The following is a 16,105-nucleotide window of genomic DNA, read 5'->3' as shown; positions in this document are numbered from 1 at the left end:
TTGCATTGATGTGCACTTTACAGCTCAATGCACAGAAATGCATGCAACCCTACATTTTTGTAACGCTGCTCAGCGCAGCGCATAAATGTGAACCAGCTACATTTAGTTACATGGGAAAATCAATACCTTGCTGATCGCACAGGGCAGTGCGCTGTGAAAAGCGCACAGAAACGGCCCTGATGTGAACGAGGCCTTACAGAGTGATACATGTGGCTGAAAAGCGGACAGAAGCGCACTAGTGTGAATGAGGAGTTATATTCAGCAAATTCCCTTAAGGAGGCGGCTAGTTCCACTTTTTGTTATTATATTCAAGACTCTGTATAGCTGTAGCTGCACAGGTCACGCCTATCAAAATCCAGCTCTGCTCCCACTGGACTTTTTTTTAATACAATGTTTTTTTAATACAAATTATATTCTTCTGTTAGTGTCAATGCACTTAAACAGAAAGGGACCCTGTCACTATTTCAATTATGGAGGGCTTAATCAGTTCATCATTTGCACCCCTCATTCCAAAGAAATACAATGAGAAACTGAGGGGGAGGGAAGGAGTGACAATCTCCTTACTCTTGCTTAATTATCTCTAAACACACGTATTTGCCATATGTTAACAGATTACGGTAATATTATGCAAGCATCAGTCCTGCCTATAAAATTAGAAGACTGATATTTATACATTAGAGCAAATGAAATTACCGTATTTGTCTTGTATCAGGGATAGAGCAGAGTGGCTTGTTTTGAAAACAACAGGAAGCCTAAAGATATATGTTTTGTTTTAAAGATCTATGTTTTTAGCCAGTTCATGGACAACTTGTCACTCATGTTTTGATTTCTACACTTCAAAAACTATTTGTAAAACATTGCAGTCAAGGTGATTAATGTATTCCTATTGCATAGGTCTATGTAGGTTATATAAATGTCCCACTATAACAGGAACTCCTGGAATAATCAAACCAGGGTATATTTATCTTCTTTGGAGGCACTATAGAAAGAGAGATGGACCATCTTTCATCTCATGCAACAACATGTTCAACCTGCACGCCCTTGGTATATGCCATGCGGAAATAAACAGAGTGCTCAAGTCCAAATTTTTGGGGTGATTGATGGTACCCCCTTTCATAATCCATAAAACAAATGTAGCAGACTGGCACTTCTACAAATAGTATATTTATTCAGCAAACATAAGCCAATGTTTTGGGACACATAGGATCCTTCTTCAGAGCAAATAAGTCTGTCAAATGTAACCAGAGGTGCCAATACATCAGGGCCCATATGTAATTAACTTTTTAACCTGAGTTTTCTCCTAGGTGAAATTTTCATATATGTCGATAAAATGTCTTTTAAATCACTAGAAAGCAAAAAAATACTCCAAATAATTTTGATAGTACTTTTTCCACTACTTTTTGGTACTTTTTGCATTGCAAAGTACTAAAAAGTTATTCTAAATTAAAGAAGAAAAATTATCTCCTGGGAGAAAAGTCAGGTGAAAAAAGTGAATTGCATATGGCCCTAGGTGATTTTGCAATTCGATTAAAAATCAGTGCCACAACATGTCCACCTAATCTACCTTTTGATCAAATGGACATGCTAGAAAATCTCAGTTTCAGTTGCTCAATCTGGTGTATGCGGTAACAGCTTTTGATATCGCCATGATGAACGTACCCTCAGCAGGTGTCACCCCAAGTGTAAAATGAGCCTGTGTACAGTGTTTTAAAATCTCACCTGTCCGTTGGTGCGATTCCGGCCCTCTTCTGCCATCACTGCCATGTCCGTATACATTGTGATAGCCAGCACTACATAGCCTGTACCATGTGGCACCACATGCGTGTATGATGCCATGTGCTACAGACGGTGATGGCCAGGAATTGTGCTAGTGGACAGGTGAGATTTTACAGAGCACGGGCAATGGGGTGAAATCTATCAGAAATCCATCTACTGGTGTTTGGGCAGACAGCAGAGGGACTCTGATCAGATTCGATCAGAGAGAGATTTGATTCATGCTTGATCTGCCCATACATCGCTTCCCATATTGGATCCCCGGATGGTGCTTATGCACAGATGAGAGGATCGAGTACTGATCAATAGTGGTTTATCCACTAATACACTTGTATGCTGAACTGTCAATATGGGCATTTTCAGTCATCTAAACAAGAGGAGACAAGACAAATAACATTTACATTGCACTTTTCTCCTGGCGGACTCAATGCACCAGAACTGTAGCCTCTAGGACGCACTCTATAGGCAGCAGTGTTAGGGAGTCTTGCCCAAGGTCTCCTACAGAATAGGTGCTGGCTTACTGAACAGGAAGAGCCAAGATTTGAACCCTGGTGTCCCGTGTCAGAGGCAGAGACGGTAACAGTACACTAACTAGCCACTCTCTGAATAGAAAGGCGAGGATCCTTTTTATCTTTTTTACAGCCGTATTGTGGTACTCTATGGATGAACAGCTGCATACTTGTGTTTTTATCCTTGCAACTATTTACAGTGTGCACCAAGTGAGTTTCCGAATGGACTAGGGGTTTGCTATACAATTTTACTTTGATTGACATGTCACTTCAGGTACCCTTCTAACTTTTCAATGTGTAAGATTTTGTCACAATCCATTTGCAATGTAATAATGCTGCTGCTATTAGGATGAAGTCAATTGACTCTGTGGTAAACACTCTAAATAGTAGGAGCTAATGGCTCAAATTATGTACTATTAATGCATGTGAAACTGAACTTTTCATACAAGGTTTTAGCTGTGAATCTACCCACACTGACTAGCTCTTATATCTGTATAAGATGAGCATTTTCCTGAGTGCAGTCAAGACATAGATGGAAAATTGATTTTCTTTCCTTTTTTTTAGTTTATAGGAGCTACTGAATGTTCTCAAGCAGGATAGAAGTGTTTTCCCATTTATTTCGAGTGTGTACCTAGTTATTATTGCATTGCATCCATACATGACCCATATTGCAGTTGTCTAGTTTGGCTAAGGATGTAGTGTATTCGAGAGCTGTCACAGACACACATCATAAGCCATTCAGTAACTTCCTGAAACAACTCCCTTCTGCCTTGTCCAGATCAACCTCCCATTTCATCACCCCTTCCCTGATGTCTCTGTTCTATTGCCTGTTACTTTAGCTAATCGGTCAAAGCACCACTAGCCACACTTGTGGTTTGTTGTAAGACTACAGTAAAGTGTCACTGTGCTTTTATTTAAGGCGTGCATGAAATAGAAAAGATTGGTTAGCACTCCAGCTTCTCAACAAGCAAAGTTTATTCTCTAATCATGTGTCAACACCAAAGTTAATAATTGTTTCGGAGCCACATAGGGTGCCCTTCTGCAGAACAGTGCTGACAAACGTTTGTCTGCACTGTTCTGAAGAAGGGGACCCTATGTGGCCCTGAAACAATTAACTTTGGTGTTGACACATGATTGGAGAAAAACTTTGCTCATTGAGGACCTGCAGTGCTAGCCAATCTTTTCTACTATTGGACTGTGATGGGATGTTCCTTAGCATCCCTGGTTATGCACCCGATCTGATACAGAAAGGTGTGCCTCTCCCCACCTCCTACTTTCGTGCCTGAAACAGAGGCGCAAGGAAAAATGGGTGCTGGATGAAGCCAATATTGTAATGATCGGTTTCAGCAACCAGAGAGAGAATCTGATCCTTGGCGATCCGCAGTATCCCCAAGAATACAGATATACCTGATTATTGAGGATCTGCGGAATCGTCAATAATCAGATATGTCTAACCTCTAGACACCTGAGAGAGTGTAAGTGTTTGGTGCAACAGTAACAACTCTGAGTGAAGACCACCAGAGGAGCTGGCGGCCTGAGACTCCTGAGGAATTCACCCCTGACTGTGGGTGATATTCCTGTAGCCTGTGGACCCCTGAGCGAGGGACCGAGGCTGGGGTTGCAGGAAGCCCTGCTGCTAATATAAGGTCACCCTGAACTGGGCTAACGTAATACAATAGTAGCACAATCCTAGTCTTGGGTGTGAGGTCCGTATTCACAACACCCTGGAACTAGTCTGGAGCATAACATAAATGATAATCTAATTCCCTAGTCTTGGGTGTGAGTTCCGTGATCATCAACACCCTGGAACTAGTCTGGAGTATAACATAAATGATAATACAATTCCCTAGTCTTGGGTGTGAGTTCCGTGATCATCAACACCCTGGAAATAGTCTGGAATATAACACAAAGACAATACAGTTCCCTAGTCTTGGGTGTGAGTTCCGTGATCATCAACACCCTGGAACTAGTCTAATGTAACGATCGGTGTAACACAGAGAGGGTCTGATTACCGGTGAACTGCAGTATCACAGAGAATACAGAATATACCCGATTATTGGGGATCTGCAGTATCACCGATAATCAGATATATCTACTAACCTCTGGACACCAAGTAAACAAGTGAGTGTTTAGATGCAACAGTATACTTTGAGTACTTCTCCAGAAGTAGGTTCCTTCCTCTAGCCTATACTCTCCAAGAGGAAGGAACTAGGCTGAGGGGAGGAAGGACAGAGCGTGAGTGACACCCAGAGAAGGGGTGACACTAACTGGTCTGGGAACTGCCTCTAACAGTAGGCCAGTTCTCGAGGTCGGGCAAGCCAGGTTGTTAACACACAGACAGATAAGGTACAGATTCAGAAGGCTAATACAGAGTCCAGGAACGAGCAGAGATTGGCAACAGGGTAACAGAAATAGCAAGGTACAGAATCAGAGTTCAGAGGAGTGATCGGACAGGCAGAAGGTCATAACAAATAATACAGTTCAATATTCCTATTGCTAAGGTGTGAACGCCTTGATGTCAACACCTTTGGAAACTATGCTAGAACACAGATACAGACAAGGTCTGAGTGCTACCACGTAGTGATCGCAACGGCAGACAACCAGAGAATGACCAGCACCCAGTATATATAGGAAAGCACTCCCCAGCGCCTCCCCTAAGTGCTGGACCAATGGCAGGTGGTGAAAATGTCAGCTGACCCGCCTGGTCTGCTGACCCTTTTCTGGCTGTCATATAAGCTCTGCCTCTCAGCGCGCGCACGCGTCCTTCTGAACCTGTGTGGACTAGCAGTCCCAGCCACACCAGACATGTCTTGTACTGTGACCTCTGAGTCAAGCGCGGAAACCGCCGCCCCGCTCTCTACGCGAGCGGCGGTTTCCCTGTGTCCAGCCGCAATGTCAGCTGCGATGTCATGCGTACAATCCGCCGCCTCCAACGCGGACTCCACCGCTCTGCCCATGTGGCATGCGGCGATTTCTTCGCGTTGTGCCGCCATGTTAGATGTGGAAACAGCCGCCTTACTCTGAGCCCTTGCGGTGGCTTTTCCGCGTTTCCTCACATCTAACAAATAATACAATTCAATTAGTACTTTAAGCTATCAACAGAATCTGGCTAAGTGTGAATTTCTAGGTCCACCTAGTTCAAACACACTGTAAGGATCTAACTATTGTCTGAGTGCCTTCATGTAAGTGTTAGCAATGGCAGACAACCAGCAACTGACAAGCAGCAGAATATATAGTTGCTGGACTCTGCCGCCCCGCCCGAGCCATTCAGCCAATCATGAGTCCTGCAGGAATCAGCTGATCTTTCTGATCAGCTGACACTTCCCCTGCTGGTATAAAGGTCCTGAGTTCTGGCCCGCGCGCGCGTAGCTCTCCATCTGCCTATGTGCACTAACAGACCCAGCCACACCAAGCGCACGCTGCTGCATGCAAACCGTCGCGTTGGACGCGGAAACAGCCGCTTTGCTGTCAGGACATGCGGCGGCTTTTCCGCATTCCACCATACTACCAGACGCGTGTCTATGCGTACAAACCGCCGCGTTGGACGCGGAGTCAGCCGCCTTGCTCTTGGCACAGGCGGCGGCTTTTCCGCGTTTTCTCACAGTACCCCCCCCCCCCCCCCCCCTGAGGAGTGGACTCCGGACATCTCCTTCCTGGCTTTCCAGGATGTAAGTTAGAGAATTTTCTTTTTATCTCATACTCAGGCCGGCCATCAGTCAACCCAGGGAGGGAGGGAGTGGAATCCACATGCAGCGCTGACCCGGGCAGGGACACAGGAAATGATTTCTTGTCAGCCTGTTTTTTTGGTGGTAGAATGGTTTTGGGCCCAAAACCCCTGTCTAAAGCGTCTGCTTTGGGGCTTTTGCTAACAGGCTTATGCATGAGAGGTAATTGTGATGAACAGGAACCATTAGAAATATCTGTACGCTGTCCTGCCCTTCCTGCGACCTGTATCCTGGTTTTATCCACCTCCACCTTCTTCAAACAGTGCTCATGACAATGGGTTGACCAGTCCAGTAGCTGTCCTGAAGCCCAGTCAATTAGTGGAGAGTGAAGTTGTAACCAGGGCATACCGAGAACAACAGCAGAGCCTTTCATTGGCAGGACCAGGAACTGTAAACTCTCTTCATGCAATGCCCCTAAACAACATGACAGTAGGGGGGTTTGGAAAAGAAACTGGGCACTGCGCAATGGAGAGTCATCCACTGCAGTGACCGAAATCTGCCGATCGGGTGCAGATAACGGTATCCCCAAACTTTTGGCAAAATCGTAATCTATGAGGTTTGTGGACGAACCCGAGTCCACCATGGCATCTGCGGACTTGGTCCGACCTTCCCATGTAACCGAACAAGGAAGGATCAGCCGACCGTCGTTCAGGGATGAACCCTGCTCACCTATGGTTTTGACTAACCCTAGGCAATAGCATTTGTCTGGCCTGGTGGACCCATGTAAGGCGTTTTTTTTGGGCTCCTGTGACTCTTTTCCCCCAGACTCAACCTTGTGTACCCAATTTGCATAGGTTCGCCAGGGGGTGAGGGAGGCCGAGAAGAGTCGTGTAAGATAGACCTTCTGGCCACTCTACCACGAATCTGCCTCTGGTGGCTCAACCGGCGATCTATCTGTATGGCCAAAGAGATTGTCTCATCCAATGATTCAGGCTCAGGATGACCTATCATTACCTCATGAATAGTGTCTGACAATCCGGCCAAAAAAACAGTCTAGGAGGGCGAATTCGTCCCATCTAGCCGAGACCGCCCACCTCCTGAATTCCGCAGCATAATTCTCTACCGGACCCTTGCCCTGACGCAGAAGCCTGAGCTTCCATTCAGAAGTTGAAGCGATGTCCGGGTCATCGTAAATCATAGCCATAGCCTCAAAAAATTAATCGACCGAGGTCAGGGCCTGATGCCCAATAGGAAGACCATATGCTCAGGTCTGGGAATCCCCTGACAACATAATTCTCTGTGCCTCGGTTCCAGACGATTTAGGCCTTAACTCAAAGTATGATAACACTCTATTTCTAAAGTTCCGAAAATCAGATCTGTCTCCAGAAAACTTTTCAGGTACAGGCATACGTATGTCTGTGCTAAGAGGAGATCGCACTGATTGAAGTTCTGAAATAGCCCCAAATATCTGACATATCAAGGTCTGTTGGTTCAAAACTGCCGCGGAAAGTTGGTTTACCGCGGTGGTCAGGACTTCAACATGGCTATACAGTGCGTCCATTTGGGTTCGGTCTGCCATTCTGTAACGATCGGTGTCAGCAACCAGAGAGAGAATCTGATCCTTGGCGATCCGCAGTATCCCCAAGAATACAGATATACCTGATTATTGAGGATCTGCGGAATCGTCAATAATCAGATATGTCTAACCTCTAGACACCTGAGAGAGTGTAAGTGTTTGGTGCAACAGTAACAACTCTGAGTGAAGACCACCAGAGGAGCTGGCGACCTGAGACTCCTGAGGAATTCACCCCTGACTGTGTGTGATATTCCTGTAGCCTGTGGACCCCTGAGCGAGGGACCGAGGCTGGGGTTGCAGGAAGCCCTGCTGCTAATATAAGGTCTTGCCCTGAACTGGGCTAACGTAATACAATAGTAGCACAATCCTAGTCTTGGGTGTGAGGTCCGTATTCACAACATCCTGGAACTAGTCTGGAGCATAACATAAATGATAATCCAATTCCCTAGTCTTGGGTGTGAGTTCCGTGATCATCAACACCCTGGAACTAGTCTAACAAATAATACAATTCAATTAGTACTTTAAGCTATCAACAGAATCTGGCTAAGTGTGAATTCCTAGGTCCACCTAGTTCAAACACACTGTAAGGATCTAAATATGGTCTGAGTGCCTTCATGTAAGTGTTAGCAATGGCAGACAACCAGCAACTGACAAGCAGCAGAATATATAGTTGCTGGACTCTGCCGCCCCGCCCGAGCCATTCAGCCAATCATGAGTCCTGCAGGAATCAGCTGATCTTCCTGATCAGCTGACACTTCCCCTGCTGGTATAAAGGTCCTGAGTTCAGGCCCGCACGCGCGTAGCTCTCCATCTGCCTATGTGCACTAACAGACCCAGCCACACCAAGCGCACGCTGCTGCATGCAAACCGTCGCGTTGGACGCGGAAACAGCCGCTTTGCTGTCAGGACATGCGGCGGCTTTTCCGCATTCCACCATACTACCAGACGCGTGTCTATGCGTACAAACCGCCGCGTTGGACGCGGAGTCAGCCGCCTTGCTCTTGGCACAGGCGGCGGCTTTTCCGCGTTTTATCACAAATATAAGTCTAAACGATAAATAAATGTGCACTGGGTGAAGCCGATATAAGTCTAAACAATAAATAGCATTGTGAATTGGGTGACAAATTAAAATAATTTGTAACGATAGTAAAACATTGGTAAATGTTACCGATATATTACTGCAACTAAACCTAACCCTAATCTCACACAGAATTCTCCCCCTCTGATGCCTAACCCTAAAACCCCCCTTCCTGAAGCCTAGCCCTAAAACCCCCCTTCCTGATTCCTAACCCTAAAACCCCCCTTCCTGAAGCTTAGCCCTAACCCCCCCCCCCCTCCCTTCTTGATTCCTAACCTTAAAAGCCCCCTTGCTGAGGCTAAACTCTAAACCCCCATCCTGATAACTAAGCCTAAAAACCCTGTTCCTGATGTTTAACCCTAACCCCCCTGCTTCCTGACGCCTAAACCCTAAGGGCCCATTTACACTTAATCAGTTGGTGTGCATTAGTGTGCGTTAGTACACGTTGGTACGCGTTGGTATGCGTTTTTTCCATAGCAGTGCATTGTGAAAAAGATTTCAGTTAAATCGCGTTTAAGCCAATGGGAACCCACCTAAAAAAATTAAAAAGTCAGATACTCACCTAAGGAGAGGGAAAGTGCTCCCGAAGACTTCCAAAGTCCCCGCGGCGGCGGATTTGAACGGAGAATCCACCGGGTAGGAGAGGGTAGGCTCATTAGGACTCAAAGTCATCCCTCTCCTTAGGTGAGTATCTGACTTTTTTTTCTTTAGATGGGGTTACATTAGCTTTAAGTGTGAAAGGTGCCATAGGAAAGCATGGGCATTACTTTTAAAATCAGTTTTCTTTCAGTTATAACTGAGAGCAACTGATAAAGTGTAAATGGGGCCTTAAACTCCCCTTCTTAACCTTATAATTTTCAAAACAATAAATTTCAAAACAATACGTAACCTCAAAACTCTTCTTCTCTGAAGAAGTGCTCCTTTGAAAGATAGAGGTAAGTCACCAAGACAAATGGGATGAAAACCAACTAATTGAGAAATCATCTCAGACACAGGTATACTTATTCAAAGTGAAGACTGGCTGACGGACTTTATCATCTCCTGCTACTTCCTGACTGCGCCTAGTCATACTCATCCATATGCTCTCATTTACTACTAATACCCACAACCATTCTCAATTATGGAACAGCTTACTGTGTAGACTTAAGCCTGTCGCTAATGCTCTGCTTGCAACTACTGTATTAATCACCAGGCCATTTACTGCCGGAGACAATGTGATGTTTTCACTTCAAGTTATTATGATACATTAGTACATTTTACTTGATATAGTGTCATAACGATATACAGTACAAAGCTATAATCTCATTCATTCTGTTTTCTGACATTTATTACACTAATACCACTACTCTATCACATTGTAAGTAACAAACTCTGCGTTAAATCACTTTTATACACACCTCTTATTAGCGCAGTCATCCGCTCACATTACAAAACACAAGTTTTGAAGTTTTTATTGTCTATTTCTCCCAGTCACCTAGTCAAAACGCGGAGAAAAGGCGAATAGTACGATTAGATAGGGAAGGAAGTCATTATCAGGTACATTACAGCGCATTATGTAACTAGACAGATCTGGGTTACGCTCCAAGTCTGGCGTGTGATTGTGTTGATATCCGTAAGTGTCGCAGGACGTTTCGCAGATCGTGCAGGTGTGCCCCACATTCGCAATTAAGTGAAAGTTTAATAGTTGTGTTGACTCTGCTCCCCCATAATCCATAATATATCTGGACTATGTTACCCTGAGTTGCGCTCTCTAGGAAATATAAAAGCAGGAGAAATGGATTTGTGTCTTTAGCACTCTGGACATGAATGCTCAGAGCTCGTAGTACTCTCTCGCTCTCAAGCTACGCAAGTTCATCCAAACAAACACATTTTTCGATACTAGTCTTTGGTTCCCATTACAGGCCTCGCTTTAAATTACCATCTGGTGTTAAGATTAACATTTGACTTTCACACTGGTAAAAAAAAAAAAAAAGCAACCTCTGTTATCTCATAACAGCCTCTTACAATTTCATGTGTTTTTGCTAAACGTGATTAATGCAGATGTGAATAATAGCATGAATTTTTTGTTTAAAAGCCTCGGGAAAATACATTCTTCTTTAGCTTAGACTTACGCTGCCGTTATATATCTCACACCACACTTGTAGGAGCAGAACGTGAACTTGTGGCGACTGTTGCTCTTACATTGCAGTGGGGTTCTGCTCCACAGGGAAATAAATATTCTTGAGTGAATTTTTGGCTTAGGGATTTCTTTTTAAAATGAAATTTGGAAGCCAAAATGTATTGGTTGGAGACCTAAAGACTCCCAAGGTTAAATCAGGGGTTTGCAGCGTAGAGCTGCCCAGCTGCTATCAGGAGTATATCTTCTTTTTTTTGTATTTTCAGGATGATTTGCGTTTGGATTCAGTTGCTCCGAACACACCAATAAGTGAGGATATTACAGTATATGCAGAGATGACTGTACTCGCTGATTTCTCCTGTAAGTGGAAGTCCCATAAAGTAAAACAGGACATGTGATCATGTGATTGTGACCAGCTAATCAGGGCATTACAAATGTGTGTATGAAGGTAACTATGTTGTGTATGTATTAGTACGCCGCCTGTGAGATGGGCACAGGGTGAACCAAATGACGGCTCTCCCTGCTGCCGCTCAGATCCCTGCTGGCTCTAAATACTATTCCCCCTCCAAGTCATAGCAACTCGGAGGGAGAAGTAATTCGAGGTCTGGCAACTGCCGTAACCCCAAATTACCCTTTTGCACTATGGCATTAGTGCTACAGCAGTGCCCAGCTCAGGCGCTCGTCTCCTGGCACAGAGCGCCGAAACCACCTGATTCGACTATGGCAACTTCCATATAATCTTATCACCATGGAAAAATAAGAGACATTTAAAAATATTGAAGAGACTTCCAAGATTGTCCTGTGGCTGACCACTCCAGCCCCCCATAGTCCCTCTAAGCATATTCAACAAGGGCTTTTCAAATATGCTTTCATGGCCATGTACCTGTTTGTGTATGAGTGCGGCCATACTGTGCATGCACAAGTATAGGAGAAAACATATATCCTCTGGAGTGGATACATTTTCTCCTATTTCCCTGACACCCCTCAGACCTGGCATGCACAAGTACAGTCTGCACCTGGGCAGTAGCAGGAAGACACTCATTTACGGATTTTTCCTCCAATGACAAGCGGCTTTGCGCTACTGTGCATGAACAGACTGTACTCTCGCATTGTTTTCTAGTTCAATGCTAAAAATGGACACCTGGCTAGGCTGCTTGAGGAGCAGATTAGTATAAGGATTTTGGCAGGAAAAAGGGGCCAAAGCCCAATTCTATAAACATTTTCTTTAAATAGTGTGGAAAGAGGCTAAAAACTTTTTGGGGGTATTAATACTGTCTGTGTCCCCATTGAACTGATAAAGTCAAAGTAATTAACCCTTTGCACACTGAGGGCTCGTTCCCACTGTTGCGACGCGATTTCGGCCGCATTCCGACGCTTGTAAAAACGCATGCGGATGCGTTTCCGCATGCGTTTTTACCCGCGATTTCGCATGCGATTTCGCATGGCAGGGTGCCATGCGAAATTAACCATGACACTGCCAGGGCTAAATAAAATTGAAAAAGGTGCGAAATCGCACGCGAAATCGCGGGTAAAAACGCATGTAACAAACGCATGCGTTTTTACTATTAAATACATTAGCGGCGATTCGCACGGATTCCCGACGCAGGCGAAATCGTTGGCTCTTTTGTGCGTTTTTTTACCGCTGAAAAAAACGCACCTCAACAACGCTACAGTGGAAACAGGCCCATCCACTTGCATTACATGTGCGGATCTGCATGCGTTGGACGCATGCAGATTCGCGATAGTGGGAACGAGCCCTGATACACAAATAGACTCACACCACACCAACTGCACAAATGCATTCAATGCAGGGTGCAGACACTGTTACCCTTTAGTTCCTCAATCTTACTCAGTCTTGTTCTTGTTCAGGTGTCTTCATCTGGGACACAAGCCTGGGCTTTGAATTTTTGTATGTGCTACAAACCTTGTGGCTCTGGTTAAAGTGGACCTGATCTCTTGCACAGAAAAGAAGGAAAACAGAGAAATGCACCCTGAATGTATTTAGAGAGTTTAGCCTGTTTAATTCCCCCTCATTTGTATCTAATCACAAGTTGTAATCTGATCTCTCCCTGTGTCACATGACTGCCTATGGCAGATAAGCAGATAAGCCCATTTGAAAGCACAGGCTGTAAACAATATATCTGCATCCATGAATCAGGAAGTAGAAACTGTGCAAATGTATTTTAGGATTTGTATCAGCTGTAACAAATACATGTTTTTGTTTAAAGGTTAAGGTAGCCATACACTGGTCGATTTGCCATCAGATCGACCAGCTGACAGATCCCTATCTGATCGAATCTGATCAGAGAGGGATCATATGGCTGCCTTTACTGCAAACAGATTGTGAATCGGTTTCAGCCTGAAACCGATCACAATCTGTTGAGCTGCTCCAGCCGCCTGTCCCCCCCCCCCCCCCCCCGTATACATTACCTAAAGCTGGCTCCAGGTCCTCTTCTCCGTGACCAGTCAGTTCAAATAGAGCGCCCTCTATTTGAACTTCCTGGTCACTGGAGTGACACAGGAAGTTAATGTACGCCGGGATGGAAGCAGGAACAGAGCGGTGCGGTGCAGCGCGGAGAGGATGCCCGGGAGCCAGCGTCAGGTAATGTATACCTGATCGGATCGCTCCCTACCCGCGGGCGATTGACGGTATTTTTCCGCACGGCGCGATCAACGGACCGATCCGTTTTTGGGAGGAAATCGGATCGGCGGGTGCGTTTAGCGCGAACGATTGGCAGCAGATTCGATCCCAGTGATCGAATCTAATGTCGAAACGGCCGCAAATCAGGCCAGTGTATGACCAGCTTTATTGTGCTCTTGTGTATCTTTCAGAGCAGGGAGGAGTTCTGAGTTCAGGTTCACTTTAAATCAAATGCTCTCTTTTTTTTAGTACTGCTAAACTTTTGCCATGATGAGCCTGATATTTGTATTTTGCCACATCCATTGGAGAGATGCCCCTCACTTCCTGTTCCTGGGACCTGCATGAAGCTTTGCAGCATCACTATTAAAACTGGTGGTCTAAAGGTGCCCATACATGGTACAATGTTTTCATTTTTTTCGATTAGATAATTTAGTTCGATTATTCTGTTAGATCGAATATAAAGATTTTTCCAGCATGTCCGATTGGGTTTTTATTGAAAAAACTGGATAATCGTTCGCTTTTCTTGATCGAAAAAAAAGATTCTTTTTGACTTTTTCATTCAATTCGATAGTTTTGGTCGAATAAATGGAAAAATTGAACATTTTTATTGTACCGTGTATGGGCACCATTAGGAACAGCTTCCATGGGGTCAAACTGTGCACTTGCTCAGGGCACATGGCCAGATTTAGCACTAGGCACTGTAGGTCGCCGAGCAGCAGCAGCATGCATACCTCCCGAGTTACTCACCCATGACACCAGTAATCAGGATAAAAAAAAGTACTAAACCTCTTCCTACACCCCTCCTGTGCTGCACTCGGACCCTCTAAACTATTTTCGAAGATTCAGAAAAAATTGACTGCGCACAAAAAGTGGATTAAAAGAGTAAGTCACACATCACCAAAATTAGAAAAACTCCAGATCAGTCCAGTCATGAGAAGTATTTCTGATGTCACCCGAGGTCAGGATCAGTCTCTTTATATATTCCAGCCAACACGTCACATGTACAGAGAATAAGGAAAGCACATAGCATAACCAGCTCCAGTTCAGTTGCCTGTCACCAATCCATCTAATCAGTGCCCCTGATGAGTCAGCGATCTGACGAAACGCGTAGGGTGAAGCTATGTCCCACGTGACCGGCTGTCGGGAAACAGAGCGCAGGAAGCTGGGATCTGAGGTGGCATGCGTGTGAGCGGTACCTGGGACTGAATCATTGAATACTTTTTTATTGAACAATTTTACCCTACATGGAGCTTTTCAGTTGTAGTGCCTATATGACCCTCCATTGCAGCAGTATCTGTCTTTTGGCGGTTTGTGCATACAGTGTCCTGTGTCCCCCCCCCCCCCCCATATGCTATTGAACCCTACCTCCGGATCTGTGGAGGCCTCAGAGGGTGAGTGTGGGTAAAACGGGAGGGGGGGGGGGGGGTGCCCACGCACAGAGGTGATAACAGAGACTGAAGGGTTCACACTGGATTGGTGACGGGCGACTGAACTGGAGCTGGTTACGCTATGTGCTTTCCTTATTCTCTTTACATGTGACGTGTTGGCTGGAATATATAAAGAAACTGATCCTCGGGTGACATCATCAATACTTCCTATCATTGGACTGATCTGGAGTTTTCTAATTTTGGTGATGAGTGACTTTCTCTTTTAATCCACTTTTTGTGCGCTGTCAATTTTTTCTGAGTGAGTTTTTGCAATATTGACAGTTTTGCTGTGACATGCGCACTACGTTTTGTAATTTTGAATTCTGTTTTATCCATTAGTGCATACTATTATTGGTTTTGAGTATCTTCGAAGATTGCTCACTACGGTACTACTACATGTACGAGCATGGCTGCACTGCACAGAAGTGAGGTACAGCCTGCATATTTGCATGGAGATGCTCGTGCACATATTTTTTTTTAGCGCACAAGCAGCCCCCTGCTACTGTGCAGGTGCAAACCCACTGGCCCCTGCACAGTGCAGCCTTACTCATACAATGGAAGAGAGCATACCTATAGAGATGAAGAGGCCAGCAGCGTCTGGGTTGTGGAGGATCGTGGAAACCTCTGACAGAAGAGGACAAAGTACGGCAATAAAATATGCCTTCCACACAATTTTAGTCCTACAGGAGAAACATGCTTCATATTCATTTGTGTGGGCAGCACGGTGGTGTAGTGGTTACAGCGCTCTCACTGTGCAGTCTTTGGTTCGATCCCAGCCAGGGCACCATCTGCACGGAGTTTGTATATTCTCTCTGTGTCTGTGTGGGTTTCCTCTGGGCACTCCAGTTTCCTTCCACATCACAAAAGCATACAGATAAGTTAATTGGCTTTCCCTTAAATTGGTCCTAGACTGCAATACATGCACTACACTAGACATATGACTATGGTAGGAATTAGATTGTGAGCCCTTCTGAGGGACAGTTATACAAGTCAATATACTCTGTTCAGCACTGCGGAAGATGTCGGTGCTATATAAATACTATATAATAATAATAATACTAATAATAATAATAATTCACTTTGCTTGGCCCTATTTGTGTGCCTGTGCATAATATGACAGTGATTGGTACAGAGAATGTGAACTGTTTACACTGCAGAATAAGTATCAGAAATGTACATACATGAGTTATATAAATAATCTAAAAGAACGGCTGCCACACAAATGCCAGAAGCAGTTTCCCTTTAAAGAAATTGCCTTTTAAAAAAAAAAAATCCTCTGCACTACACTCACCATATGCAGTCAATGAGTTAAATCACACA

General features: G+C 44.8%; 1 long non-coding RNA gene across 2 annotated transcripts in view; it reads left to right on the top strand.

Moving 5' to 3' along the window:
- Positions 1 to 9,411: 9,411 nt before the first annotated feature.
- LOC137522538 (uncharacterized) overlaps positions 9,412 to 16,105 on the top strand; it is a 54,915-nt gene continuing 48,221 nt past the window's right edge. The window contains exons 1-3 of one of the 2 annotated variants that reach the window (XR_011022322.1): positions 9,412 to 9,536; positions 10,984 to 11,077; positions 15,125 to 15,416. This is a non-coding gene — a long non-coding RNA (uncharacterized lncRNA). Of the gene's footprint in view, positions 9,537 to 10,983; positions 11,078 to 15,124; positions 15,417 to 16,105 lie in introns of those variants that run through there. The other variant, XR_011022323.1, reaches the window with a different exon arrangement.

The sequence above is a fragment of the Hyperolius riggenbachi genome, chromosome 6, assembly GCF_040937935.1.
Source record: "Hyperolius riggenbachi isolate aHypRig1 chromosome 6, aHypRig1.pri, whole genome shotgun sequence".
NCBI lineage: Eukaryota > Metazoa > Chordata > Amphibia > Anura > Hyperoliidae > Hyperolius > Hyperolius riggenbachi.
This window is presented reverse-complemented; position numbering and strand designations above follow the sequence as displayed.